A 27,340-nucleotide genomic window follows, 5' to 3' on the forward strand; every position below is an offset into this window, starting at 1 on the left:
GTTAGGCGACTGATTTCGGCTCAGGTCATAATCTCACAGTTCGAACCCCGCATCAGGCTCTGTGCTGACAGCTCGGAGCCTGGAGCCTGCTTCAGATTCTGTGTCTTCCCTCTCTCTACTCCTCCCCTGCGCACGCTCTGTGTCTCTCTGTCTCTCAATAGTAAATAAATGTTAAAAAAAATTTTTTTTAAAGAACTGGGTGTCAAAAAAAATAGATTTCGTTAAAAAGGAAGAAGTAGCACTATATATTAAAAAGGAAAAAAAAAGTGAGTAGGACTATAAAACAACTACCACAGATCTAGAGCCCAAAGTAACAGCTAACATACAGTTATAGCAAGTATTAATCCAGGAGCTTTATCCCCCATGACAACACCACGTGTTACCATGTTCAAAGGTCAATACTACCTTATCCACATTCTGAATTACATTCTGAAGTCTGAACACTAAGAAAGCTTAAAACAAGCCAAATTGGTGGTAAAATCTGATCTAAGTTCATATAAGATAGCATATAGATCTTGATTTATCCTACTTGGCAAATATATACATGAAGAAACATTACCCCCAAAATCTAGGTAACCTTTAAATATCCTAATTAATGAAAAGTCATAGATACATCTATACATATACATATACATATACATATAACCATTTTTTCTTAACTGCCCTATTTTATGCAGGAGATAGAGGAGTTACATCATTCAGTTTATCACAAAAACCAGCCATGCTTTTACAAAATGGACAAAAAGGGGGGCGCCTGGATAGCTCAGTCGGTTCAGCATCCAACTTTGGCTCAGGTCATGATCTCATGGCTGGTGAGTTCGAGCCTCACGTAGGGCTCTGTGCTGACAGCTCGGAGCCTGGAGCCTGCTTCCGATTCTGTGTCTCCCTCTCTCTCTGCCCCTAACCCGCTCGCGTTCTGTCTGTCTCTCTCAAAAATAGATAAACATTAAAAAAAAATTAAAAAAAAGGAAAAACAGGAACATACAAAAGAATAAAATTCTATTCAGCATATAACCTACAGTAAGGTGGAAAATATGAGTCTGCTATTACAGATTTTGAATTGTACAGTATAAAGGTAGTGTATTTTTCATACATGTGCCCCAACCATTGACTAATTGCTTTATCTGATGTTCAAACGGAAACGTTACTTATTTCAACACCGAAGGAAAACCAGGCTGTTTGAGACCCGCTAAAAAGATGGTATATTAGCTTTCAACATGGCATCTTTCTACCGGATTTTAAAGGATACTTTTAATTAGATATGAATTTGGCAAACACATGGTCTTTAAAAAACCCAAGATATAACTATAGCTATGATGTCCAATATGGTAGACATGTGGCTACCTAGCATTTGAAAAGTGACTAGTTTGCCTTTTTAAAACTTTTTAATTTTTATTTCATTTTTTAAAATGTTTATTTATTGGAATGCCTGGGTGGCTCAGTGGATTATGCGTCCAACTTTGGTTCAGTCATGATCTTATGGTTCATGAGTTCAGGCCCCATGTAGGGCTCTGCTGACAGCTTAGAGCTGGAGCCTACTTCGGATTCTGTGTCTCCCTCTCTTTCTCTGACCCTCCCCTGCTCACACACTGTTTCTCTCTCTTTCAAAAATAAATAAAGATTAAATTATTTATTTATTTACTTACTTACTTATTTATATGCTTGTAGCCAGAATTACTATCAAATTCCACTCACTGAGCCGGAGATCCTTGCGGTGTTAACAAAAGATTTCCCCCTCCTACAGCACACTATATACACCTGTAAGTTCATCTGCCAGCCAGTGGCCTCAACTCCAAGCTCTAACAATGTGCAGGAAAAGTGCACAATTTGAATTGAGATGTGCTATAAATGAAAATATACACTGAATTTCAAAAACTTACTGTGAGAAAATGAATGTAAAATATCTCAGAATTTTATATTAATTATGCAATGAAATGATAGTATTTTACTGATGGGGGTTAAATAAAATATTTCATTGATTGATTAGTTCCTTTTTCCTCTTTTAATGTGCCTAGGGAAAAATTTCAAATTACATGTGTAGCTTATACTATACTTTTTTTAAATTTATTTTTAATGTTTTTATTTATTTTTGAAGGAGAAAAAGACAGAGCATGAGCAGGGGAGGAGCAGAGAGCAAGGAAGACACAGAATTCGAAGCAGGCTCCAGGCTCTAAGCTGTCAGCACAGAGTCAGATGTGGGGCTCAGACTCACGAACTGTGAGATCATGACCTGAGCCGAAGTTGGACACTTAACCGAATGAGCCACCCAGGCGCCCTTCTTCTGTGTGAACTTCTACTCAATGAACAGCACTGTTCTATAGTAAGACTGAGAAAAAGATGGACATAAAATTTCTCAAGTCCTTATGTTCCAGAATAAATAATTTCACATTAGATATCCAAAAAGATTAACACAACATGGATAAAGTTAGCAAGATATATTTATCAGAAATGCTAAAGCAAATTATTTTGTAACTCAAGGGTATATTATTTTAGATATTCAAGAGGTATCCAAAAATCCAGGAATAAAATAAAAGCCCTACGTGTGAAATGTCTAACTTATTTTAAAATCAACGTTCAGTACTTCTACACTAGTAAGTATATATAAGAGTTCTGTGTCTTATTTTCCTTCCCTAGGGTTAGGACAGACCTCAGTTTCAGTGACTAAATATATACCATAATGGCATCAGAAAACGGGCAATTAATTTTTAATGGACAGAAAAATTTCATACCTCCTAAAAAACAACTTTAGATTTTACTTAAAGTTGGAAAAAATTAAGTCCATTTCATAGTAAGATCTATCATTAAGAAAAGATACACTGATAGACATTTCCCAATATCCTTAAAAGCACTCCAAGTATATATTATACTAAAGTTAAACATTTCCATATTCCACAATTCCCCAGTTCCAGTCCTGTGCATATACGCATCAGAAATGAATGTTTGTTTCTACCAAAAGATATAAACAAATTCACAGTAACCTTTCTTATACCCCCCCAATTGGAAAGATATTCAAAATCCACGTACAATGGAAAAGATAATGGTAGTCTAATCATACATACAATGGAATACAGACAATTTGAAAAGGGAGAGACAAATAATACACATATGGAGGACTCTCGCAGACATAAGGTTGATCAAAACACTCAGACACAAAACAGCTCATATTACATGGTTCCAACTGTATAAAGTTCAAAAACAGGCAAAATTAACACACAGTAAAAAACACCAAAGATTGGTTTCTGTTGAGTGGAAGCAGTACTGACTAAGAAAGACAGCCTTTTGAGGTTGGGTGTTAGCTACGCAGGGTTTGCTTATGTAGAAGAAAAGAAAAATCACTGAACGGGCAAGAAAGAGTCTATTTCACTAGGTGAAATTATACGTTGATAAAATGTTTATTTAGGTAACTTTTTTAAAAAAATGGTTTATATCTGTTAGTTTTAAAGAGTTTTAAAGTCCATTTGAATGTTTGTAGCTCTAAATATTTAATTTTAACAGTTAATTCTTATCTTCAATTTAAAAAGATAACTTTCCATGCTCCTGGATCAAAGAAACAAATATTGTTAAAATGTCTACTACCCCAAGCAATCCACACATTTAAGGCAATCCCTATCAAAATACCAATGGCATTCTTCACAGAACTAGAACAAAAAAAATCCTAAAATTTATATGGAACCACAAAAGACCCCGAATAGCCAAAGCAATTTTGAAAAAGAAAAGTGGGGCACCTGGTTGGGTCAGCTGGCTGGGTGCCCAACTCTTATTTTTGGCTCAGGTCATGATCTCACCATTCATGAATCCAAGCCTCGAGCAGAGCTCTGCACTGACAGCACAGAGCATGCTTGGGATTCTCTCTCCCTTTCTCACTGCCCTTCCCCCCCACCAAATATAAACTTTTTTTTAAAAGAAAAAAGCAAAGCAAAGCTGCAGGTATCACAATTTCAGACCTCAAGTTATATTACAAAGCTGTAGTAATCAAAACAGTATGGTACTGGCACAAAATAGACACTGTGATCCAGTTATCATGCTACTGGGTATTTACCCCCCAAATGCAAAAACACTAATTCAAAGGGATATATGCACCCCTACGTTTACAGCAGCATTATTTACAATTGCCAAATTATGGAAGCAGCCCAAGTGTCCATCGATTGATGAACAGATAAAGAAGGTGTGTGTGTGTGTGTGTGTGTGTGTGTGTGTGTGTGTGTATACATAATGGAATATTCACTCATAATAAAGAATGAAATCTTGCCATTTGCAATGACCTGGATGGAAACAGGGAGTATAATGCTAAATGAAATAAGTCAGTTAGAGAAAGACAAATGCCATATGATTTCACTCATAGGTGGAATTTAGGAAATAAAACAAATGAGCAAGAGGTAAAAAAAAAAAAAAAAAAAAAAGAGAGGAACAAGCCAAGAAACAGACACTTAACTACTGAGAACAAACTGAAAATTACCAGAAATAGATGAGGGGATGCATGAAATAGGTGATAGGGATTCAGAAGGGCACTTGTCCTCATGAGCATGGGGTTATGTATGGAAGTGTTAAATCACTACATCATACACTTGAAACTAATATAACACTGTATGTTAACTACACCGGAATTAAAATTAAATTAAATTTTAAGCTAATAAATAAATAAATAACCAGTAACCCACCCTCCAAAAAACTAAAAAATAAAAGGATAACTTTGAATTTCAAAAAATCCAGAGTTTCTGATCCTATCATTTCTTTCACTGAGAAAGTATGCATAGTCAAAATTAAAGTTAATATTTGGGGGGTTGTCTACATTTTCTTTTATAGTCCTAATGTGCTTGTTTAAATTTCTTATTTGCTTTCACCCTCCCTCTCTTAACTGACAATAAAAAAGAAAAGATGCTGCTTTGCCAATGGTGAATAATCTTGAACAGTTATTACTTTAAAAGTTCAATACAGGGGCGCCTGGGTGGCTCAGTCGGCTCAGGTCATGATCTCATGGTTTGTGAGTTCGAGCCCCACGTCAGGCTGACAGCTCAGAGCCTGCTTCTGATTCTGTGTCTCCCTCTCTCTCTGCCCCTCCCCCACTCACGCTCTGTCTCGCTCTGTCTCAGAAATAAATAAACATTAAAAAATTTAAAAAAATATGGGGCGCCTGGGTGGCGCAGTCGGTTAAGCGTCCGACTTCAGCCAGGTCACGATCTCGCGGTCCGTGAGTTCGAGCCCCGCGTCAGACTCTGGGCTGATGGCTCAGAGCCTGGAGCCTGTTTCCGATTCTGTGTCTCCCTCTCTCTCTGCCCCTCCCCCGTTCATGCTCTGTCTCTCTCTGTCCCAAAAATAAATAAACGTTGAAAAAAAAAAAATTAAAAAATAAATAAATAAATAAATAAAATTAAAAAAAATAAAAATTAAAGAAAATGAAAGTTCAATACACTGTGTGATGGAAACATAAAATACTGTAAATTTATCCAATCCTAGAAATTCATATGGCTTGACAAGTGATTAAGAAAATCTGTAAAAATGATTTTTGTGTCATTGCATATGAATATAAATAATGAATATCCAGTTAATAAAGAAAATACATATTCAAAGAAGTTGACTTATTCACTACCCTTTAACAAACACATTATTTTATTAAATATTTGTATTCCAAGAAAGACAGCTGGCAAGTTTTTTAAGGAAAACACAAAACTTGGGGGAGGTTTAAAGGTGGATACTAAGAAGGAAACTTTGGATAGGGCTGAAGGGGACTGCGTTCACCACTGACTTTAGTCAAATCATTTGGTACATTCATATGGGGTCCTGGGATTGCAAAAGACAAAAACACAAAGCAGGGGAGATTCTTCCTTCCTTCCTAGTAATATATCACCTGTCCTGAGACTCAGGCTCGGCAAGTAGATGAATTCTTATGCTACAATAATAAACCACATGTGATAATGCAGATAGGGAACATAATAGACGGACACAGGCAGAATCAGGTGTCCGTGGATCCAGATGAAAGACGGCAGAAATACAGATGGCAGCTGATCCCTCTACTGGAAGGTAGAGTTGTCATAGGCAGGAAGGACTTTAAGCCTGCCTGATTACTTAAGGTATATTTCGTACCGTCTTAGATAAAAAAAAAGAGCCTTTTATACCTTATTTTCAAATCAAAATATTCATTAATTATATATTGGAAAGAAAAAAAATGTAAATACTTCAGATGTTTAAAACAGGCAAAACTGGTTCCATCTAAACTAGACTTTTTACTCACTTACACAAAACTCAGCATTACTGACACTGAAATATATTCCTCCCCTGGGTTACAGATGTCAAACAACTAGTTAATCGACATCTGAAACTTGAAGAAAAATAAATAACAAAATGCAACATGATGTTCTTTCTTCTCTAACTGGAAAGGCTTAACTACATTTAAAAAAATGGGACAATAGACAAAATACAGTACCTTCTAGATGTGTTTCTCCTGACTGTTAAAATAACGGGTCCTGAGAACAGAGTTCTGCAATAGCTCACAGTCCAACACTCCCTGAAAATTAAGAAAAATAAATATTACTTCAAGCGCATCGTATCTCAAAGAATTTCAGTGGTATGTTTTACGATGGAATCTTAACTACTGGCTAAAATAAATTATCTCAAAAAATAACAAAAAAAAATGTAAGACAAAAAATATTCTTAATTATACACGCTTTCCTTGGGCATAGTTGTTGACCATACGTGATGAACAATCTGCATTATAAAATTTACCAAAATACACTATCTTTGTGCTACACCTATTCTAAAGGTGAGAAGTTAATGGTGATGAAGAGGAATTCTGATCAAGAATTCCGGGAGAAAAATTACTAGGATTATTTGGTTGTCAACACAGAGTTTGAAACACCTTCTTTTCTTTTTCTATACATACATATATATATATATATATATTTTTTTTTTTCTCTAGAGCACTGGTAAGAAAAAAATGTTGAACTGAGAATTAGAAGCCTTCTAGATACAGAACGACATCAACATGTGGGAAAGTTTATACCTTCAGGAATAACACACTGGGTGAAAAGTTTTTGAGCAGCAAGAGACATAGCCTACACTTTAATACTGTGGTGGCTGAGGGAACTTCATATTGATCAACAGGCTACTGGACAGTGAAGCCAGCTGGGGATAAGGAAGGTGTGATGCGGACTCCCTGATTCCACTACAGGAACTTTAACTTCCCAAAACAAAGTAGCTGCTTTTGATTATCACTTCATTCCCCAGTGCCTGTCAGTTTCCCCACAACCATACAGAGGTACCAAATTTCTTTTGAGTAATGCTTTCTCAACACCCAGCCAAAGCAGGCTCTTTGATCATTATGCTTCCAGATCACTTTCTCTGCATCATGCTTATTGTTATTCTCCCTGCGACTGTGAGCCCCTCACTCATCTCTGAATCCTCCAGCATCTCAGATGGTGCAGGGCACAGAGCTACGTGCAGTAAATATCTGCTCAACCAGTATCTCTTAGAGTCTTTACCAATTAATTAATATACCATGCTGAAGTAAAAATGATACCATAGAAGGAAAGAAGGTAATTATATGGGCCAACTACAAAGTGAAGAATACCTTTCTTTTAAGCACTTCATATGCACACACACACACACACACACACACACACACACGCATGCATGTACACACATACACACAGTTCTTCATCAGCAAGACTCTTCTAGTATCCGTGTCAATGCTCTCCCAACCCTTACAATCATCCTGCTAGGGTGGCAGATCTCCTTTCTGCCCAGGTGAACTGGGACTCCAATCCTGCTGTCCGAGGTCCTGCACCAACTGTCATGACGACTGGACATTAACACAAATCCTCTAAGCACATACGTGAGCTGCTCCTAAGCAACACTCCATCAGCAGCAGGAAATGCCACCTACATGTATGAGTCAAAGATATCCAGAATCAACTAAGCGTAGAATGTTCCCAAAATTTTATAAGTAGACAGAAGGCATCATCTTAAAATAGAATTATAACTACTAGAGAGAAATAACAAACAAACAAACAAACAAACACCCTGAAAAGACCTCCCAGTGATTTAAAGAAGGGGAAAAAAGCATTATCATTTCCTGTTAGGACATTTCTTTTTCAGCAACTAAATAAAAACATTACCAAATCATTTTATGTAATAAAATTTAACCTTATTTTGACCTTCCTCATAAAGCAAACAAATCTCTCTATCTAATAAGGTTCCATCTGAACTATGTAAGATGATAAGCAATACCTTAATTGCATTCATTTACATGACTTTGAAACTATTCTGGGCTGAAGTCACTGACTGCAAGGTCACAGAATACAAAAAAGTAAAATGTACGCAATTTACTGAGGAATGATCCACTTAGAGTGGTAGCACCTTCTCCTTCCTCATTAGAAGATAGCAAATGTTTTAATGCAATCAACAGGTGCAGAAGTCTCTTTGAAACATATCACACATATGCATGCTGATTTTATAACTATTAATATGGATATAACTATATAACTATTAATATAGATATAATATACTAAGCATATATATTTGAATAAGTTCATCATATATTATGCCTTGCTTATTAAAATCAATCTGCCGAAAAGAGGTAAAGGACAATTCTATGCCTTAATAGCATTTAAAATCAAAAGATGAAACAGGGCTATTATTTTTCCATTATCTAATAAAATTTCTAACAACTAAAATTCAGGTTACAGAGCTATAACAGTTTTTAGGCCAAGAACTGCAAACATAGGATCTTAAGTATATTAAGAGTTTCTGCTTTCACTTTTTATAACCTAAACGAGCATATGTTCAACTATTTTGCTTAGAGAAGCAGACTTTACATGTCTCAAAGTCAGTAATTAACATTAGTAAAAGGAAGGAAATACAGCAGACAGAAATTGACTACTACAGATTACAAGATACAATGTGTACTCTTTGTAAACCTCAAAATACATCAAAACGCACAAAAACAAGTTAACTCAACAAAATATTTCCGTTTATTTTTATAAAATTCGAACAGACTACATAATACTGGCGCTTGAATTTACTGGAGAAAAAAGAAAGAAGCTAAAATAGGATCCAGGACACTTTAAAATGTTTATAATGAAATGTAGAGTATCAAATATTTGTTTTAGGTTTAACATAACATCACCAGAAGATTCGCTTAAGAAGATCCTGCCCCCCCAAAAAAGAAGTTTCTGTGCATTAGATAAATCTCCCACATTTAATTTACTAATCAAGTACTTTTATACTACTCAAGCCAATCTTTCATAATTTAAAAATGACTTAGTGAAAGAGAAGCACTGGTATTCACATTCTCTACCTTCACAGAAGGGCAGCACAGTTTTTCATGTAAATCTGTATTAGCCAAAAAGTTTCAACTAATGCTACTCCACCAAGAACACAACGATGAGTACATATATACTGAAGTCCTATATTCCTAAATAAACTCCAATATTATAACATCACTTTGTCTTTTTTAAATGAGAAATAAAATATCTTGATTTCCTTCTATAAGTTAAGCCTATTCACTTTGAATAGCTTAGTGGTAAAATAAATGTATATATACATTTTTAGAAATACCAGTTACTATGATCCACATATTACTTTCAGTGACCATATCTTATTTAGATATTTAAGTTTCCTTTCTATAAGAAGCAATTCAGAGTCTAACATGATATATATATATATATATATATATATATATATATAATTTGTATAAACACATAACAAGTAATTCATGGTTCACATCCTTTGACAAGGATAAAAGCATAGGGGGCCAATCAGAATCTTCTAGTATTGTTTCCGTGTTCTTGGTCACATTTTTACTTAAACTCAAATCTCAGGTTGTCAATAATTTTCTGATAAAGATGATAACTTTTTGTTATTTCTAAAACACTTCCGTCTGTCCACCCAAAAGACTGAATGCCTTATGTGCCTACAGCTCCTTGATTACAATCACAATATCTAAAGTTCTATTTCATCCACATAAATTGAGGATTTTCCTTTCCATGGACATCAGAACATGTTAAAGCCAATCTTTATAGCCACAATCTAGCCTTTGTGTATCTTTAAATGGTCTACAACCTTGAACTGAAAATGAACTACATTAATGGCATCACTCCTACTGCTCTCAAAGAAAGAAAGGAGTCCGAGTCTAGGTTCAGATACACTTCATTTTAACAGCATGCATCAATCTCAGGTGCGCCCAGTAAACCCTAGCCACAAAGCAAGCATGCACACTTATGCCTTTCCATTTTCTCTTTTCTTTTCCCTTTCCTCTTCCCCAGGAGGTTAATGAACAAAATATTACACTTTTTTAAATAGATATAATGATATGGAGATAAACTATCCATCTGTCAGAAACAGAGTTACCTAAATAAAGAAACTTAACAATTCTGTATGTAAAATTAAATCCTGGACTGACAGGGTTGTTCAAATAACACTCAGAAAAGAACAACGTGACTCAAACTGTAAGGAACAGGCCAAAAACATTCCATCAAATCAAGTGTATCTAGAATAGGCCATCATCTCTATTTGAAACACTTGCTAAGAATATGTGACTTCACAGTTCCATCTAGGAAATATTTTTTCTTCCTCTCTTACCTGTTCCCCCACCCATCTTGCATTCAACTCCATAAACAGCAGTAATCCCCCATTATAAAACAGTTGACGGTTAAAACAATGAGCCAACGAAGAAAGTACAATATTCTGTAACTGACATTTACTGCATTGGCCTTGGACTTCTAATCTTTACCAGACGGGCACACAAATCAATCCATCAGCTCATAAAGGTGTGCTTTTTTAACCTCTAAAACAGATGGGATTGGCCAGAAGTGTCTGGCATGTCAAACTGCTAATCACTGCTGCCCTTTGCACAAAATAACCCACTTAAGTTGAGGCATGGTTGCACTGTAACCGACATTAGTCTGTGGGAAACCCATTTAACTGTCACACACTCCTGCCACTCCTGCTCTCCCTTAATTAAGCCTAATGCCTTATGCTTTGACCTTTTGTTCTAGCCTATTAACCCTATCTAGTACAAGTTCAATTATGTTAAACTAAAAACTTTGCTGTAAAATATGAAATGCCAAGCTCAAAAAATCATAAGGGACATCCTCTCAGCCCTTAGTTCTATGCACACTGTTACTCAATGCATGCAACAGTAAAACCTCATTTGTGAAGTGATACTGATTCTTACGGAGAGGAACCAAATCATCATTCTAGTCCGCCTCCCTTATTTTATAAACTGAGGCCAGAAAACATTAAATGAAGCCCATTTCACAGCTTCAGCTGAGCCACATTGAAACCTATCTAATCTCTACCTCTACTCCTTTATTCTCCATGATATCTCTGATTAATAGTTAAACCACTCAACAGTGTGTTAAGGATACTAATTGTTCACCACAAATTATTATCTTTCACCACCCTCTAGAATGCACCACACAAACTAGACTAAAGCAAAACAAATAGGCATGTGAACAGGCCTCAGAAGTAATTTCCCTACACACACAAAACTTTCTCTCCCCTCGCTAATTCTTTTTAAAAGTAACAATGGTCATCAAGAACTGCTAAATTCTGCCACATTCACATATAAGTATGTGTGAATATGTATTGTATGAATACAGTTTTTTTTTCTTTCCTGATGCTTCATTTAAATATTCAACAGAGCAAATGACTTAAGTTACAGAAAGCAATTACAACTCACAATTTATTCCCAGTGGACAAATTCACAGCTGGAGATCTCTAAAAATACTTTTTTTTTTTTTTAACACCTGTATGTATACAGATTGCTGTTTGCATCTGCCAGGATTTCAAAATATAAAAACAAAACAAAAAAAAACTTTTAAATTCACTATAAAATAAAAAATATAGTCGAAACTAACATGCTGTCTTCACAGGGGTATTTTAGTTTTAACATACAGAAATGTGTGTTATTAGTCCTCTTCCATTTTCCTCACACAGCTAGAAAAATTTTTTACTACTTTCACTATAACACATGAAAACAATTTAAAGATCAATAACATATAACAAATATTGGATTATCATCTGTGAATCTTGTGAGAAAATACAAATTGGTCTCAGATTTTCAAAAGATTAAAAGTCAGATTTTACTTCTATCCTTTTTGTTGTTGACTGTCCCAAGGCCCATTTCACCCATTTTCAGTAATCAATATTGTCATTTTACAGGAAACTGACAAGTTAAGGTAATATGCCACTAATTGGAACATACCATAATTTTTAAAAGAAAGATCATTCAGAGTTGTGCTAAAATGATGAATAAATCCAATGATGGAATTTACTCTATTTTAACAGGTAAGAAAACATGGTACGAGAGTTTAAAACTCAAAGTGAATTTGTTTACCCTATTTCAAAGGAAAGCATGGCTTGGCATTATCAGGACAAGTATCTACAAGGATGTACAAAATGTAAAATACGTGGCTGGATGAGTGGTCAGAGCTAGAACAAACACTTGTAGCAGACACAAAATAATTACCCACAAATAATGATTTAGAATCTTATTCACCTTTTTTTTTTTTTTTTACCACAAAGGAAAATGCTGTTATTTTAAATGAAACATCATGCCTTACTTACAAGAGTCAGTTCATGAATATAGAAATTAAGTTTGGGTCTCTGTTGAGGAATCTAACATTGGAAAACTTATACTAATGTACAGAATTCATGCATTCTATAACACATTGACGCTAAGGAACTATGAAAAGCAAAGATGTCCAGTCAATCAGGATAAACAATTTTGAAAGCACAAAGTAGAATGTATCACATAATTAGTCAATGTGCAATTTTTTCTACCTTTTTACTTTGGACAATAGTCCATTGGCCTGCAGATCTTCTTTTGCTATAATTTATAAGCATGTGACTGACACACACACACACACACACTACACACATATATATATACATGAGAGCCATGAGAGCTGTTTTTTCTGTTTACAAAAGATATCCACTCCCAAGCATGGATGAAGTTTAGTAAAACTTTATCTTCACAAAGCAAGAAACCGGGTTAAAGTTACTTTAAGAGCATTTGTGAAATCTCAGTGTTGTAAACATATATCCCAGATAATCTATACATTTTAGCATTTGAAAATTAACTGGTAGTTTAGAAATTTCTGAGCTCCATTTTAAAATGTTTCCTTTCTACCTGAGCATTATTAATCTAGTTGAACAGAATAGTGTTGTGACAGTCAAAAAATTCACCTCCAGAAAAGAGCTATTACTAATTTAAAAAATAATAATAACAAAAGGGGTTCATCTACTATTTAAGTCCTGTAACTTAGTAGGGTTTGAATCATCAGGTCATTCTTGATGGTCTCTAACTTTTAGATTACTGAACACCAAAATTAACTCTAGACATGAGATTTTGAAATGCCTCCGTCTTCCCAACTAGTCAAATCCAATGTGATTAAATGTGTCAAGCTCGGGTCTCTTTACCACTACCATTAAACTAAGTGTCTTTAAGGAAATGAAGCTAAGAAAACTCTCTATGCAGCTCTATAAAAAATTTGTTTCTTTAAAAAATAATTAAATGTTGCCCCCAAAGATTGTGCTAAATGTGTTTTCTGAGATATTGTAGTTTGTGTATTTTTGAAGAAACCCAGCATTACAAAACAATTGCAAGTGCCAAGTAATTATAATGTCACCAATAGGTGCACTTTTTCCTTCATAGTTAATACTCCTGGAAAGATGATGATAAATTTTAAGGAAGAAACAGTATTCCTTTTAGACGCCCTAATTTAAATAAAGAAAAAAAATGTAGAACAGCAGCTATTACGAATTAGCTATGCACAATAATTGGCAACTGTTACATATAAATACATAAAGGCTCTATCCCTGACCCCACAAAGCCAGAGTTTACCAATAATTGGATTGGTACAGTTCAGTTCAACAAATGTTTGTAACGGCCCTCTATGTGCCAGGCATCTACAACACCAACAGTACACTGATGAATGAGCTCCTATTCATGGAGCGGACGGTCCACTGAGAAACACAAACATTAAACAAGTGTGGCCATTGCAATCAGGGTACAGAGAACTGTGGGAGACAAACCTGATCTTGTTGGAGGCTTGGGGACTGCAGTGAGCACCTACACTCTCTTGCCCACTGTCCCATGAGTAAGAATATTTCTTTCCAATTTACTTCGCCAAGGTCAAAATATGGTCTGTGGCCCATATAAGTGGCTCCCATTAGGTTTCTTCTCTCTTGTTCTCATTCTACAGGGCTGGATCTAGAGGCCCTTGGTTCAGGGCACATTCTCACCACTAGTCCACACAGTGCCCTGTCATTATGTTACCTTTTCACAGGAGTATACAGTAATGGGGTCCATAACCTTTGCATTATATTCCCAGTTGAACAGACAGACCCAACTACCTGCACTAGTAATTTTAAAATATCACTCTTCAGTAATAACTAGAGCTGACCTGTGAGTATTCTGATCCCACTAGTTAACGAAAGGTACCTGGCTCTGGTAATCTACAAATAGAAGTTTCCCTACTGATTTTTAAATAGAGCTCAAAATGTATATAACATGTAGAAACAAAGCTGCTGCATGAATAAATGCGCACCTGTACTGTAAAACTTGTTTTTAAATTCTCAGCCTAGAAAGTACGTTCCAAGTACGAGAATATCAAATGAATCACAAGACTGTTCTGAAGACCATATTTTGGTAGCAGGAGAAGAAAATATGCTCCAAAACCAAGGGGGATGTAGCTGGTCCTTTCTCGCTCCGCTTCTCAAGACTGTCTTTCTGGTCAGTGTGGACTTTACTGCTGGATCCATCACCAAACGTTATTAACGATTTCTTAACATCTGGTACCTAAGCCCTCTTTCTGTGACTGCCTTCACAAAAACTAATAAACTGAAATAAATTAAGGCTTGATTTCTTATCCTGGGTTTACCCAAGTACTGGCTGTATAAATTTTAAAATGTACTTAAATTCTCAGGGGTTCAGTTTCCTCCTCTGTAAAATGCAAACAACAAAAGTTTTGGAAATATTATTTCATTTTTTTAAAGTTTTTATTTAAATTCCAGTTAGTGAACAGTATAATAGTTTCGGGTGTACAATATATACAACACCCTCATTTCAGCATTAACAATGACAAAAGTGTTGGAAGATAAGCAAGTAATTTACCCCATTGCATCATATGTATACCTTGGCAAAAAAAAAAGGAGGATCAAAGGAAAAAGGTGTGTAAGTGCTAAAAGGTAGCATTTAACACTATTTGATTTACAGTTCACACCAACTACTATTCCGTGTACTCTCCTATTAAGCAAGATGCCTTTATAACCCAACTTGTTTGAAATGGGGAAGACAAGGTACCTGTAGGACAAATAGACTTAAACCTGGAGCATCCATAGCTTTTATCACGTTCCCCTCCACTCTGAAAAATGTAAGGATTCTATGAAATTACTTCAACTTATGTGAGAGCCAAGCAAAAAAAAAGGAAAAGAAAGGGAAGAAGAAAATATGACATTGATTCAGGTCAGTCAAGGATACTAGGATAGTAAGCACAGCGTTTTACTAACAAAATAAACAATGCATTGCTTTGAGTTTTGACTCAATAACACCAAACATCTGGATATTGGGAAAGAACCAGATGGTGAATAAAAAAAAAAATTTCTATCTTCAATCCCTGGCCTCATGTAGATTCAGTCTATTTCAGTTAAACTTCTTAAAAAGGTAGGGATGGGTTAGGGAGAGAATATAAACATGTATCTGAACTCCAGAAAGATTTTTTTTCCCCCCAGATTGTTTACTTACATGGCTTCTCTCTTATTTGGCCAGATACAATATATTCTCTTAATAAAACATTGTAGTAAAACACTCCTTTGCAGCTTTTATACAAACCCTTTTGTTTATCCAACATTCACTTGGCAATTCAAAATCCAAAGCACGCTAGAAAATATTATGTATATGAGCCTATTACTCATCCTTGTGTCTCCACTACAGTTTTAATTTGACTGTATCTTTTAGTGCAGAGGGAACCACTACCACCCAGCTTTATTCTTTTGGGTTCAGAATTCCATAAATTTTAAATGAAGCAAGTAAGAAGAGGTGGAGAGGTTTATAACTACATTTCTCATGGCCTCAACAATAACAGAGCACGTCCGATGTGCACTTAAAAATATACTGTATACCAGGGGCACCTGGATGGCTCAGTGGGTTGAGCATCCAACTTCGGCTCAGGTCATGATCTCAGGGTTCGTGGGTTCAATCCCCGTGTCGGGCTCTGTGCTGACGACTCAGAGCCTGGAGCCTGCTTCAGATTCTGTGACTCCCTGTCTCTCTCTCTGCCCCTCCCCAACTCGTGCTCATACACACACGCGCTCTCTCGAAAACAAACATTAAAAAAAATTAAAAAAAAAATACTGTATACCACAAACCTCCCTAACCCAAAAATCTCTTTCCTGACCATATTCTACTCCCAGAATGAAGCCAAATACTCATCTATCTCTGTTTCCTCCTGATAAATTCACAAATGCATTATCAATTTCCTCTTTGTAACAAAGAGCCCAGTTTATTAGCATGGTGTAGTCTTTAAAATAAAATTATGGTAGGTGAAGATAGGGCAATGACACAAAATTCATGTCAAGAACCATTACAGTCAAGAATTTTAACTTTTCCACCAGAAAGAGCTATGGGCCTGAATTTGCTGAAAGTGCTCCTTCAAGTAGACAAACAAAATTAGCCTTGGGAGCACCTGGATGAAGACCATGACAAGGTATTTTAATGAATTATATCAAGAAACATGGTTGCTTTCTCTGCCTCAAAGAACACTACGGTAATTGTGTGGAATACCTCACAAGGGTTAGCATCTGAGGAGGGAAAGGAGCTTGCAGAGTTACCCTGGGTGACTACATTTCTCAGGTAAGCCCAGGGAACAGAGGGCATCAGTTCTCTTGAGAATTAACATCAACTGCTACAGAATTACCAGTTGGAAACAGGGTGCCTTCCTTATGAGACTGGTCTTTGGAAAGCCAGGCCCGGCAGACTGGGGGTGCTGCACCGAGTTCTATGGCTATTCTACGCTCTATTTGGGAGCAGGCTTTTAGAACTTTCTAAAAATCAAATAGAGACTGGCTTTCTTTTAAAAAAGATGGCATACTCTCATGAAAAAGCAAATTATTATCAATGACATTAGCTGTGTGACCTCAGGCATTTCTCACACTAGGTTTCTTTCTCTGTAAATCGAGAAAATGATACCTATGTCACATGGAAATTGTAAAGCAGACAGCCAAGTGCCTGGAACAAAGCAGATGTCCCCAAATCCTCTTCCTTTTCCTGCTCTTTCTCTCAATAAAAAAGTAAAAGGCAAAAAAAAAAAAAAGGGCAGTGGGGCACCTAGGTGGCTCAGTCGGTTAAGCGTCCAACTTCGGCTCAGGTCATGATCTTGCGGTTCGTGAATTCAAGCCCCGCGTCGGGCTCTGTGCTGACAGCTCGGAACCTGGAGCCTGTTTCAGATTCTGTGGTCTCCCTCTCTCTCTGAACCTCCCCCGTTCATGCTGTCTCTCTCTGTCTCAAAAATAAATAAACGTTTAAAAAAAAAAAAGGCAGCTTTTTGGATTTCCAGTTTTTACCCTATCATGTCTACTTTTAAAACCTCAGGCTTGAAATCTTTACTGCTTACTGACAGCACACGTCAATGTATAGAATCAGAATTTCACAATTTAGAAATCAAATCTAAACCCCTTGTTCTAGTCTACAGAGAGATAAAAGGACGTTCCCATTATCTGTATTATACACGGTTTTAGTAGCAGATCCTAAGCTAGAAAATTGGATGTGGAATAACAAAACAAATACTTTTATTTTTTTTTAATGTTTATTTTTGAGAGAGGCAGAGAGTGAACGGCGGAGGGGCAGAGAGGGGGCGGGGGGGGGGGAAGAGGGAGGCACAGAATCTGAAGCAAGTTCCAGGCTCTGAGCTGTCAGCACAGAGCCTGACGTGGGGCTTGAACCCACAAACCATGAGATCATGACCAGAGCCAATGTCGGACACTTAACCCACTGAGCCACCCAGGTGCCCCTAGAACAAAGACTATTTAAAAATTTGTGTTTTAAAAATCAAAGTTGAGCTTACATGACCCATTGTGCAAATATTCCCTTTATAGGAAAACAAACAAACAAACAAAACAAAACCCTGCAACTATGATTAATTCATTTTGAGGATGTTTTTTATTTATGTCCTATTTGAGTGTTTCTTATTCTAGCCTATTTGAAAGGTGGGGTCAATTCCTATTCTAGAGTTTTTCTTGGGATTCTCCACTTTCTTCTATCCCCCTTCCTTCCCTTAATTTGTTTCTTTTCCAGTGTATACATCTACCACTCTGTTGTAGATTACTCTAAATTCATAAATGCAAGAATCAAAAAAGATAATCTAAAAAAGTGCGCATTTCAAAAACCAGCTACAATCCCTTAAACATTTCCTATCTCTCGAATCCTGGAGAGATCCCTCAAGGGAGAAGACTCTTTTTTTTTTCTATTTTGAACTTCTAATTCTCAAATTTTGATTATGTTCTGTCACATGTCAGCTCTCTTATCTACACTGTTATTAAATCAACACAACAATTATACTATTCTCATTTTAAGACTACATATAAACATAATTTCCTAACTACTGCAATGCTGAATTATCATGACTTTTTAATGCATTAATGTATTTTTTAATGCAGTCACATGTTATATACAGTATAGACAAACTCAACAAGTCAAAGCACACAACTACAAGGAGAAGTTTGCTTATCAACTATGTGACTTGAGCTTTTCTCTCATCTACCTAAAGCTAATTGCCTGACTTCTACCCAGTATCCTTACATAGCTGGTGAGGAAGGTAAAAGCAAAATAAAGCACCCCAATTAACAGAAGCTCCTAACTCCTTAATTCCTGATTTGTTCTCAATTCATTAGCAGATTACAGATTTAAAAATAAGGAGTAGCCCTATCATTTAACACGTGACTGAAAAAGGACTTTCTTAATTAGAAGTCCAAGGATAAGAGACTTCATTCCACCAAAGCTCTGAATAAACACCAACATCAGGTCAATCAGAGTTGTCCTGGTCCTCGTGGTATCTTAAGCTGATGACTCAAGTTCCCAGCAAGCTTCTAGTTTAATATTTCTTGAAACACCAGGCTTAGTCACAGAGTGACCTGGAATTTAAGGCAAATAAGGGTCTCTTTCTTCATCCTTAAAGATATTTTTGCTAAATGACACAAAGTTAAAGAGGCAAGATGGGTTTTAATTTAGAGCTTTTATTCCCTGAAGTATACCAAGTCAAAAAAATTTCCTGGGAAGAGTGAAGCATGCTAGCTTTGAATTTCAAACACAACTATTAACCCTTTCAGAGAAGCAATTCTATTTCCAAATTTCTTAACAAAATGATTTTTCCCCTCACGCTATTTATTGAAAGAGGGAGGGAGGGAAGAAGGAAGACAGGATAGATGAAGGAAGAAAGGTGGGGAGGAAGGATGGATGGATGATGGACGGACAGACCAATGGATGTCACAAGCATCCTCCTAGCCAAAGTTTGAACACATTCTGGAGTTATTCTTGAATTTTTTTCAGCTAAAAAACAAATCAGATGAATTATCCAAATCAGGTAATTATCCATAACATTATCTTCAAAAACAATCTATCCTAAAATCTGGTATAGACATTCAGAAGTATCTTAATACCACTAAGTAAACACAGTGAAGTCCCTTCTTTCATAGCTACATTTTTGAATTGCCAGTCTCCTCATAAATTCTTTAAATCTGCTTCTCATCATATTACCCCTACAGTTCTAGGCCAAATGTTATCCCTAGCATGGTTTAAGGTATTAACTTTAACAAAATCCTAATACAGTGGTAAAATGTATCATATTTCCCCTCTTTGCTGTTCTTCTCAATGTTTCATGAACTTAAATAAGATTACTTTGTTTCAGGTGTATGGATACTCTAAGACACCACAAGTTTTGTAATGCTTTATTTGTAATATTTTAAGAGGTGCAGGAATCTGTTTGGATTTCAAAGTTCATAATGCACAGTATGTACTATCACAGTGACAACAATTAGTATAACATCCTATTATCTCAATAGCTGTATTTTTAATGAAAAATTAAAACTACCCTTCATACCTGTAGTAAAGGAAAAGGAAAAGTCTGTTCTAAATGACCTCTAATTTTTAGAATCCTAAATATTCAATATCTATCAAACTGAACATTAAATTTCAAGGAACAACAACAACGACGACAACAACAACGAAACAGATGGACATTTAGAGCACAGTATGTGAAGAAACCCTACTAAGACTTCAGAGAACTCTAAGTCCCTATTTCCCCCTAATCCTAAAGGTGCTTAAAGGAAATATTCTTTCTGTAGTTATCCGCTTCAAGTTATCTTTATCAGAAATCCTAGGAAAGAATTCTCTAGTTCACCACCCAAACCTCAGTACTGTTTCCTGTGTTCAGTAAGACCCTTGGGAAACACAAGATCTTAAAAGAACAAAGAAAAGTGGTCTAATATGAATTCATTTTCTTCCAAACAAACTATAACTCCCGGTTCTATTCTGGTGCCCAGTTTTGGGCTTCCACCTTAAATATATATTTAAGAGACACTCAACAGCAAAGTATACAGAGGCACAAATGTGGAATTTGTCATTTTTCCCTCTCCAAACAACCACTATTTATATAATATTGCAGCCCTCATAAAAGGGAATCCATTACCATCAGCAATTCATGTCCCTGCTTCAGCATCAGATGCAAACAGGATACGGAAACAAGATCTCTCTCCTCCATTTACTTTTTGTTCATTCCAGCCTCCGGACATAATCCTCAGTTCCATTCCAATGGCCTGCTTCATCATCTGACACTCCTGATTTTTACCTTCTCAAGTCTTAGTGACCATCCTGGTGTTATATTTCTGTGATTGTTGTGGTATCTAAATACTACAGAATGAGTCTGTTCATCCCCTCGCCCCCGGAGAGCAACTTAAGGAAATGCATCTTGAACAATTCAATTCCCAGATTCAAACTTATTATCCTGAAGCCCCTCCCCCTGCCATATTCTGCTGAGAATGTTTGACTTTTCAATGGTAGTCAATAATTGCTTTTCATAAAAATATTTCCTCCATTGGAAGACATGTGCACAAGGAGCTTTGTTAAAATACCAAATGCTTCTTTCCCCAGTCTTCATCCACGTTAACAGTAAATCAGTATTAAAACAAAACAAAATGCACACTGATCGTGTATTAGCCATGTGAAGGGGCATATGGAAAAAGCTCAAGAGTAAAGAACCTTTACCCCACCAGGGCCAAGACAGGAAGCTGCAAAGGAAGGCAATTTTCATGAAAGAACGTATCCAAAAATGTAGAAGCTGTTTATTTTAGAAAAGGGGATGAGAGGAGACAGCAATACAGAGAGAGGTGTACCACTGACAGATAAACTAGAATTCTTCTTCTCTATTAACCTACGCTTTAAAAACTAACTGCATCAGGCAATCTAAAGTTTGAAAAACAAAACTGTACCCATCACAATTTAAACTCAACAATTCTTTCTAGGTGAAAATTAGACGTTTTGAACTTATTTCTGGCAGAATTATCTTTCAACCTGATACACAAAACTCTTACCGCTTTTCCAAAACAACACTTAAAATACGAGCTTTTAAGTTTCCTACAATCTTCAAGTTTTAAAATTAAAAACCTAATCCCTTTAACATCATGTATGATATCCTAAGCCACTCTGATTTAAAATTACCTTCTATATCACTGCCTTCCAGTATTGGTTTGCAAAGAAATCTGTACAATTAATAATAACCTTCTTCTCTCTCATCTTTCTAGAGAGCCAAGAATGACATATCTTCTTATCTTCTTACTTGTTCCATTAGATTGACATATTTTGCCTCATCTGTCACCTTCCATAAAACTCTGCTTTCAGATATGAGTTAATTCATTTTTAGTTGTCCTCAATGTTCTAAAATAGTGATGTTTGACAGAATTAATACAGTGCTCTAGTTCTCTCTGTGCAACCGGTATTTAATTAAAGATCTTGGAGGCCATCTTTCTCTCAGGTTGTACCATTTAAAGAAGGAACGTTACTTCCTCCAGACAATGTGATAAGCCGCATGGCACTAAAGCTGCCATCCCCAGGTCTCCCATTTAACGGATCGCTTTACTATGTATAAACTACCAGCCAGACAGATTACCACTTTATTTCACATTGATTTACTTTTCACCTCTCGGAACCCTAAGTCTACTACAGCCTATGTTCTCTCTTACTTTTTGAATTTCCAGAATTCCTGGAGTTGTAACACTCCCTTATACTTTTATCATTGCTTTTGTTTGATGTGGGACCTCAAAAAGTCCTAATGACATTTCATCTGTGAGATTTCTTGAATCTCTGGTAACAGTGAAGACAGTCTTTAAGCAATCACAGAGCTACCTTGGAGCGCAAACTGAAAAATTCCCAGTTTTAAATTCTTTTGAATCCGTATCTTTTGGAGAACAGCCACTCAACTTGATATGTCATAATTTTCAATGCTAAAGGTAGCATGGATAATTGAAATTGGCACTTGCTATTTATTACACAAATAATTATTCTCTTGGACGGCCTTTTGAAAGCTAGCGCTTCTTAATCATTTTTTGGCTATATTGGAACCACAAGAGACGTGTCAATTTAAGCAAACTTCAGGAGCAATAAACTAACAAACAGACTCTAGGTGGTGGTATAGGTTATTTTTTATCATGATGTTTTGCTCTTAAAACTGCAAGAGTCAGAAGAGCCCTTAGCCTCTTTTACAGACACTTCTTTGTTGCAAACTTACAGTATTTGGGGATGTTTAAATTAGTAAAACCCAAGTTCTACAGAGTTTTGGAGATAAACGCAAAAAGTAGTTCTAAGTCAAGTCTTCCCACAGGCATTAAACCTGGTTTTCAACTGCTTCAAAAGCACTGTAGGGACCTCACTGGAGTAAAACTAACAATAAGCAGTCCTCTTTCCCCCCCCCCCAAAATATACATTTAACTCACCCTCTTAGGGCACCTGCAGGGGTAAGTGTGGAAAGAGGTGTTTCCCCACCAGAGTGAGTGAAACAGACTAGAGTGACAATCCCCCAGCCTGCACAGTAGCTGTTCCCAGGGACTGATTCTTCTTTGTCTCTAGGAACTAACTCCAGACAGGGAAAAGTTGTTACTGGTTAGGAAGGCACTACTCTGAACCAACCAAACCCAATCGACACTACCACCAAAGCCCTGGGCAAAACCCAAGCAACTTATTTCTAAGTTGAAAAACATTTCAACATACTCCAGGCAGCAACCCACACTCAAGTGCCAGGCAGTTGAAGCACTATTTGTTTTAAAAGTCCACTTATTTCAGTGTCTCTTCAACAAAGGTGACAAAGTGGTGGTTAAACATCCGGAAGATGCACCCACTTGCTAAACATATGATCCACTAATAAGCAGGTTCAAGGCAATTCATAACTTTAAAGAATGAATTACCAAAGCCCTCTGCTCCATGAATGCCCCCCCCCCAAACGTAAAGGGTATTCATGTATATTACACGACAACCATATTTACTTTGGACACCTATAGACAGGCTTTCTTCCTCTAAAGACAGTTTTTCACCCCCGCACCATCTCACAATTTAATCATTTACTTTACCGGAGACAAACTCCAACTTAGTTCCACCGTCTGAGCAAGAAGTCTTTGTAGCTAGAAACGTCTTAATTTTTTTCCAAAATAAAATGCCCTATTAAAAAAATATTTAACGCAAAAGCGCTTATCATTCTGTTTTTCTTCCACTATCTTCAGAAACCAATTAAATCACTAACGAGATAGAAGGTAGAACCGCCTGTAATGCTTCAGAGATCAACATGTGTTACAGACTCCCAGCTTGGTCGCCTCTGAGACACACAGTTGATTCCTTTGTTCCTTACACTGAACACCAACTCTTGGTTAAAATTTGGAAACTACTTTGGAAAGGATGGGAGGGATCGTAGAATATTTCCAGGGAAACCGTTCATAAACCAACAAGATTCACTAGTAGTAAGGAGGACACTGCTGCACAAGAGGAGAGAAAGGCAGCCTCCCAGGACCTCCACTGGGCTCACCCCAAATGTGAGCCCGGTTTTTGGCTCATCAGGGGGTCAAGTGATGGTTGAGGCCTCGGGTGCAAAGAGCCTCGCTCTCGGGAGGGGGAAGGACAAGAACCGACCGGCCAGGCCTGGGGGTCTGGTGGGGGCCTGGAGAGCTGTCCCTTTTTTCCTGTTTGCTTGTCCAGACCCTGAATCCCGCGAGCCCTGAGCAGGGAGGCACCGGGCGAGAGACGGGTAGCAGCACCCGGCGCCGCCCAGGTCGCCCCGGGCAGCAGGACCGAGGGCTGCGCGGCGAGAAGCGCCCGGGACTCCGGGCCGAGGGGGCAGTGGAGCGGGGCACGACCCGGGCCCGGCCACCCGTGCCGGGCGCGCCTCGGGGAGCACACGGAGGCCGCCCCTCGGCCCAGGACAGCCACAGAGCGGCCGGTGAGCCCGGGGCCAACTCCACAACTTGCCGGCCCAGCTGCCTCCCCCCCCCACCCCCACCCCGAGTTCCCGGGAAGATTCGGACCCGGCAGGAGAGGCGGAATATCCCCGGAAACGATTCCTCCCCGAGGCTGAGCCCACCCCGCCGTCCGCGTCCGCTCCCGCCGCAGGCAGCGCGGTCCCCGGCGCCCCGACGCCCCCGCGGCCCTGCCAGCCGCCGCCGCCGCCGCCGCGGGGCCGCGCTCCCGGGCCGTTTCCGGCGGCGCCCGCGGCCGCTCCTGCAGCCCCCGGCCGCGGCCGCCACTCACCCGAGGCCGCCGCGGCTCCGCGCCTCGGGCTCCGTCAGGCGCACTCCACGAAGGCGCCCCGCCGCCCCGTGCTCCCTCGGCGCCCCGGCGAGCTCTTCCCTCCGGTCAGCAGCGCTGCCAAGCGCAGTGGCAGCCGCGGGGCCACCGGCGGGCGTGCGCGGGCGGGCGGGAGGGCTTGGGGCCGGCGCGTCCCTCCGCCTCGGCCGCCTCCTCCACCTCCTCCGCCTCCTCCTCCTCCGCCGCCGCCGCCGCCGCCTCCCGAGTTCGGGGCTCTGCTGCAATGTCTGCGAGGCTGACTTTGAGCGCCTCGCTCGCCGCCCGCCCGCCCGCAGCCGCGCTCCTCCCTCCGCCGCCGAGTCCGCCGCGGCCCAGTCCCTCCCCTCGCCGCTCCACGCCATTCAGCTCTTCAGCCAAGTTTCTTAACCCTTTTTTCCCCCTCCCTCCCATTGTCACCGGGGCAGGAGGAACCGCTCGGGTCCCGGCAGCTCGCGGGAACTGAGGAGCACCCCCCCCCGCCCCCGGTTTGCTGTTTTCCTCCTTGCCCGCCCTCTGGATGGCCCGGCGGGGGCTGCAGGGCCCAAAGGCGGCGGGAGGACTGCGTCGGCCGGGAGAGGTGGGTGCTCCACGCGCCCGAGCCGACCCCTTCCCCCCCCACGCTCGGCTCCCGGCTCTGTCCAGCCGCCCCCGACAGCCCAAGGCGACTGGACAGCTCCTCCCGGGCCCCCCGGGGGCTTGTTCTCTTTAACGCCGGCCGTGGGCTCGCGTCTGGGACACAGCCTGGGGGCCGGGACGCCCAGGTCCCGCCGGGGTGCTGGCGCCCCCGCTCCCATTTCACCCCACGACACGCGTTCCCTCGCCTCCTTCTCACGCACCCCTCCCCCAGCTCCACCACCTTGTAATCTGTGTGTCCTGCTTCAATCTTGGCGCGGTGGGGGGGGGGGGGGAGGGGGCACGGGCACTAACTCCAGGTCACTTTGACCCCACGCCTTAGCACGTAGTAGGCACCCAGGAATCAATGTGGAGTGACTCAGAGAGGAAGACTGGGAAGGAGACCTGAGGAGTGCCCCGTCCAGCTCCTTGGACGGACGTAGGACCCAGGAGCAGGGTTTATCTTCAACTGCTTTGTCACTGCGAAGTCTCCGGCAGGAGTCGGTCAGCGAATCTACATCATCCCGGGGAAGAATTTGACCCCACCAGACGAGGCAGAAAGAACAGGACTGCCACTTCTTCGGCAGCTCTGCTCGGTTCAGTCTCGGAATAAGAAATAACAATTACATCACGAGGCCGGGGCGGCAGCGCTGTGGAGCCTCTCGGTTTCCTGCAGCTTAATCTCGCTGAACCCGCCTCTGAACTGGGGAGGGGGGAGGCACATATGGATTGGTGGCGAGAGAAAGTAGAGAGAGGAGAGAGTCCTACAAAACCATAATCCCCCCCTCCTTCTCCTTGCATTTGCTGTTTTAAAATCTTATCCTCAACGCTCCCCCAGACATCTAACTAGAACTATTAACACCCCTTCAACACCTCCCCAGATGTCAGGTTTCTTTTTGACTCTAGCATCTAGCGTTTAGTAACTCGCCATGAAAAAAAGTACCGGGGGGGGGGGGGGGGGAAATGAGTGCCGTTGCTGAAATTGTCTTTTGCCTGATACAAAAACGCTGAAGTACAGCTTAGCCTCACCCTTGACTCGGAAATGGCATGCCTGTGTTAAAACACTTAATACACAAAACAAATGAGAGGATGAGGCACTCCATTCCTATGTATAGGTTTTCAAATCCTTAAGAATTCGATAACATTGGAAAATAGAGTTGCCAGCACACTTAAGAAAACCACTATCCTAGTCATGAAACAGTAGTCTATGCCTGTTATGTAATGGCTGTATTGTGCATTTAAAATGTCTTTTAACCTTTAAAAATATGAATGAGTGTTCTGTAACACCTCCAAATCTTAAAAGTGAAAGCAATGCTTAATAAATGCACCACCTAGCACAGTGCTGGGCACATGGTAGGATCATTTTGCTTAATGGTGATGGTGCATTTTAGAACAATTATTTTACATCACCCTAGTGATTCAACTGTGTAATCTGTTGCCATCTAACACAGTTTAAACTTCATGTGGTAGCTTCTTATGCATGCATATACAACAGTTTGAAATTTGCTCAAGGCCACTGTGTAAAGTCAGCTATTCTACAGTACATCATTTATCCAGTTGGTGAAAGTGAACTGTTCTAATTAAGTGATGATCATCAGAATTGGAATCTGGCCCTTTAAGGAGTCAAACTTAAAAAACAAACAAAAAACTGTTAAGTGATATACACAGATTTTCTAAAATGGGTTATATATATATATATATATTTTTCTTGAGCAATATATTGGACTTTCTTTGGCTTTTTTCTTGGAAATTCAGGGTTAATTTTATTAAAAGTGTTTATTGCAGTAAGTTGTAGCGGATTCAACAAAAACATTCTATATCAGGCTTCTTCCTAGTTGTTAAGAGATGCTCCCAGGAGGTATATAAGCTATCAATCGCTGCACTGAAGGACTCTATGACTTAGTGATTATCTCTG

At 39.2% G+C, this 27,340-nt stretch overlaps 1 protein-coding gene, 1 long non-coding RNA gene and 1 other non-coding gene across 4 annotated transcripts in view; 1 reads left to right on the forward strand and 2 right to left on the reverse strand.

Moving 5' to 3' along the window:
- Nucleotides 1-24,935, reverse strand: part of NRIP1 (nuclear receptor interacting protein 1) — a 100,478-nt gene extending 75,543 nt beyond the window's left edge. The window contains exons 1-2 of one of the 2 annotated variants that reach the window (XM_047099687.1): nt 24,778-24,935; nt 6,422-6,502 (exon numbers count right to left, since the gene is read on the reverse strand). The gene's annotated coding sequence lies outside the window, so the exon portion shown is untranslated. Of the gene's footprint in view, nt 1-6,421; nt 6,768-24,777 lie in introns of those variants that run through there. The other variant, XM_047099688.1, reaches the window with a different exon arrangement.
- Nucleotides 1,661-1,814, reverse strand: LOC124527414 (small nucleolar RNA SNORA62/SNORA6 family). Its single transcript, XR_006965865.1, has one exon. It is a non-coding gene; the product is annotated as a small nucleolar RNA SNORA62/SNORA6 family (small nucleolar RNA).
- On the forward strand, nt 24,789-27,103 carry LOC124526616 (uncharacterized). Its single transcript, XR_006965703.1, has 3 exons — nt 24,789-24,881; nt 25,239-25,390; nt 25,769-27,103. It is a non-coding gene; the product is annotated as an uncharacterized LOC124526616 (long non-coding RNA).
- Nucleotides 27,104-27,340: the final 237 nt, after the last annotated feature.

The sequence above is a fragment of the Lynx rufus genome, unplaced genomic scaffold (assembly GCF_022079265.1).
Source record: "Lynx rufus isolate CCGP_SWC_20201006 ecotype Redwood Valley unplaced genomic scaffold, mLynRuf1.p SCAF_5, whole genome shotgun sequence".
NCBI classification, from domain to species: Eukaryota; Metazoa; Chordata; class Mammalia; order Carnivora; family Felidae; genus Lynx; species Lynx rufus.